A 4,407-nucleotide genomic window follows, 5' to 3' on the forward strand; every position below is an offset into this window, starting at 1 on the left:
CTCTGTGGCGCCCAGCGGCACTGCAGCCGCACAACAGCCCTGCCCCGACAAACTAGTCTAGTACTTAAAGGTACACAAAAAAGCTGGAGAAACTCAGCGGGTGCAGCAGCCATTCAATATGATCATGGCTGATCATCCAACTCAGTATCCTGTACCTGCCTTCTCTCCATACCCCCTGATCCCTTTAGCCACAAGGGCCACATCTAACTCCCTCTTAAATATAGTATGAGAAATATGCTCCTCCAATTTACGGTGGGCCTCACTCTGGCCATGGAGGACGACCAGGACAGAAAGGTCGAATTCGGAATGGGAGGGGGAGTTGAAGTGCTGAGCCACCAGGAGATCAGATTGGTTATTGCGATCGGCTGATCAGATTGGTTATTGCGATAGGCTGATCAGTCTGAAGAAGGGTTTCGGCTCGAAACGTCACCTATTTCCTTCGCTCCATAGATGCTGCTGCACCCGCTGAGTTTCTACAGCATTTTTGTGTCCCTTCTTCAGACTGATAGGGGGTGGCGGGGAGAAGGAAGGAAAAAGGAGGAGAAGGATCCCGAGGGCTGGGGGATGGGAGGAGACAGCCCGAGGGCTAAGGAAGGGGAGGAGACAGCAAGGGCTAACAAAATTGGGAGAATTCAATGTTCAAGCCCGCAAACTACAGACTCCCCAAGCGGAATATAAGGTGCTGTTCCTCCAATTTAATCTTTGGTCTTGTTTAAGTCAGCATCTCTGGATTGAAGGAGTGGTGACGTTTCAGGTTAAGACCCTTCTTCAGATACTCCTCCGCCCCAAGATGCTAATTTCTATGTTTCTATGTTTACTCTTAACAACTTCTCCATCGACTCCTTCCATAGATTCATAGAAAATAGGCGCAGGAGTAGGCCATTCGGCCCTTCGAGCCTGCACCGCCATTCAATATGATCATGGCTGATCATCCAACTCAGTATCCCATCCCTGCCTTCTCTCCATACCCCCTGATCCCTTTAGTCACAAGGGCCACATCTAACTCCCTCTTAAATATAGCCAATGAACTGGCCTTAACTACCTTCTGTGGCAGAGAATTCCACAGATTCACCACTCTCTGTGTAAAAAATGGTTTCCCACTTCCTCCAAATCCAAGGCGTATGCCATGGGCACTCGTATTAGCAATGTTACCAACATTTGAGATTTTAAAAATCAAGTCTGCAATTTATCCCATCAGATAAAGCATAAAAATAAGTTTAATTTGACACCTAATTCACTATCATATCTTCAGTATTAAAAAAGTTATGGCCATTTTCATACTCTGAAATTAGCATCTTGTTCCCTATTGCTTTTCCATTGACTTAACTCAAAAGCTGTGATCGAGGACAGTCAAAAGCCCTCAGAATGTGCAACTTTTGGCAATGACGAGTTATGACATCCTTCTCAATTATATTTCATCTAAATCTGTGGAAATGTTACTGTAGTTCCGTGACGTGGGTCACGAAAATCGATTTCTCGACACATTTTTGATGCTCGGTTCACAGCCTAAATGGAAAAGCAATAGGGAACAAGATGCTAATTTCCGAGTATGAAAATGGCCATAACTTTTTTAATACTGAAGATATGAGAGAATTATGTGTCAAATATAACTTCTTTTTATGCTTTATCTGATGAGATAAATTGCAGACTTGATTTTTTAAATCTCAAAATTTTGTAACATTGCTACAGAAGGCAGTGGAGACCAATAGGGAAGTTTCACGGCAGTCGGGTCACGACCCATGACCCGTACTGTTGCTACGCTACTCCAAATGGATTACACGCGATGAACTGCAGGTAGGCACTTACCATTGTTTCCAGCGTAGCGGGCCCGTTAAAACCCGCTGAAATTGTCAAATTTTGCGCTGTAAATAATTATGGAAATCGGGATAAGCGTGTGAGACATTTAGCCTACTTCAGAATTCCAAAAGTGAGGAGAAATTACGGTAGATAGAAGCGGGAGCTGAAGAGACAACAACAGCCAAAGTGCTTGGCGAATATTGGCCGTTTGCTCACTGCATTTCATCAACTAAGGCATTATTTGTGTTTTTTCTTGATTCCTTTGGCATCTAAAAAGTTTCAGAAGTGATAAATCTGGCTGTAATTTTTTTTTAATCGCCCATGGTTCCGAAGTGGGGTTTTACATACAAAATGAAAACGCATCTGAAGAAAAATTTACAGCCAGATTTATCACTTCTGAGAAATTTTAGATATCAAAGGAATCAAGAAAAAACACAAATAACGCCTTACTTGATGAAATGCAGTGAGCAAACGCGATAATTCCCAATATTTTCAATGTTTACCAAGCACTTTAGCTGCTGTAGTCCCTTCAGTTCTCGCTTCTCTATACCTTCATTTCACTTCACGTTTGGAATTCTAAAGTTGGCTACATGTCTCTCGCACTTACCCCGACTCACACAATTTTTTTCAGTGCAAATTCAACATTTTGGCGGATTTTAACAGGTAGGAATGTACGCGTTTCTTGTATTAATAACATATACCGGAAGTGACGGATGTCCTCCAGATGGATTTAGCGGCTCTGTGCGTCGAGCCCTATGACCCAGTGACCTTACATGCAACCCCCCTATTCACTGGATGTTTTCAAGAGTTAAATTTAGCTCTTAGGGCTAAGGGAATGAAGGGATATGGGGAAAATGCCGGAACGGGGCACTGATTTTCGATGATCAGCTGGAGGGGAGCTTCGACCACCGGCCCTGCGGTCTGCGGTGCTTCTGGCTGTGGCGCGGCGTGGTGGGAACCTTAAATCTTCGACCGCCGGCCTGCGGCCTACACCAACCTGAAGCCGCGGTCTCCGGTGGGGAAGAACCGATCCTGGACTGACCTTGCCTTTGACTTTGTCCTTTACCATCTGGACGCCCGCAGCAACGGCTGCGGAGGGTGGAGGTCCCGACCACGGGGGAAAATGGAGGAGGTCTGGCCAAGTTCTGTGCCTTCCACCACAGTGATGAATGCTGTGGTGGATGTTTGTGTTATATTTTTATTGTGGTTGTGTGTTCTTTATTATTGTACCGCTGCTGACAACCCAAAATTCCACCGACCCTGGTTGTGTCGCAACAAATTCTATCAATCAATCGTGTTGAATGGCGGCGCTGACTCGAAGGGCCGAATGGTCTCGGAGTTGTTTTTTTATTACAGCTGTCGACCAGTTGCTGTAGACGCCGCCATTTTCCTACCAGCCGCCGCTGCGCATGCGCGGCACAGGGTGTGTGCGCGTCCCGCCGGCTCTGCGCACGCGCCGCGGTTTGGCGGGAGCAGTGGTTGTCCGCCGGCCGTCGAGGAGCGGGAGGAGGAGGAGGAAAGACGAGTGGCCGGTGCCCGCTGGCGGTGGGAGGGAGCGGGGTAGGGAGGGAAGGGAGGAAGGAAAGGGGGGAGGGAGGGAGGTAGGTGAGGAAGAGGAAGAGGAGAGACGAGCGGCCGGTGCCCGCTGGCAGTGGGTGGGTGGGGGAGAGAAGAGACGAGCTGAGGAAACAACGAGGTGGGACATTGTGAGCGAAGGGCGGGCGGGACAAGCGGTGGTTGGGGTCAGACCCACCCGACTGGATGCTGTGAGGCTCCCGGACCAGCTGTGGCCTGGGCTTCACAACCTCACTCCTCAATGTTGAGCGATAAATCAATTTGACAGCCAACTCCCACGCCATCCTCAAATCCACCTGGACTTTCTCTGACACCTCTATCCCCTTTGCTGATCTCTGTCCCCAACACTGCAGGTTGACTGTCTACTGACTCCCAGGGGACAGATATCAAATGACATCTCATCTATAAAACCACTGACTCCCACAGTTACCTCAGCGGGACAGGCAGCATCTCTAGAGAGGAATGGGTGACATTTTGGGTCAACCCAAAACATCCATTCTCTCCAGAGATGCTGCCTGTCCCTCTGAGACTTGTGTCTATCTTCGGTGCAAACCAGCATCAGCAGTTCCTTCCAACATATCTGTAGTTTCTTCCTACCCAGTTACTGTTCCACTTCGCAGGGGACAGACTATTGACTTAACTCCCATTATTTAATCCCTGTTCTCATTTGCAGGGGGAAGACTACTATATACCTACTGAGGTATATAGTGTACTATATACCCACTGAGGGTCTACTATATACCCACTGACTCCCACAGTTAGCTTGACCACCTCCTCGCACGCTAAACTCAAATCCACTTAGACCACCTCTTTCTCCTTGAGCGGAGACCCAATCAGTCCCCCTAGCCTAACATTTTCGTCCGCCTGTCAGACCTCACCCTCAACATTTCTCTTTTGAGGGTGTGAATGTGCTGTTTATCAAGGAATAAAAATACCTTGGTGTTTATCTGGACAGTAAATTAGACTGGTCCAAGAACGCTGTGTAAGAAGGGACAGAGCTGTCTACGTTCTGAGGAGGCTCCGCTCTTTCTACGT

The sequence above is a fragment of the Amblyraja radiata genome, chromosome 24 (genome assembly GCF_010909765.2).
Source record: "Amblyraja radiata isolate CabotCenter1 chromosome 24, sAmbRad1.1.pri, whole genome shotgun sequence".
Lineage (NCBI taxonomy): Eukaryota > Metazoa > Chordata > Chondrichthyes > Rajiformes > Rajidae > Amblyraja > Amblyraja radiata.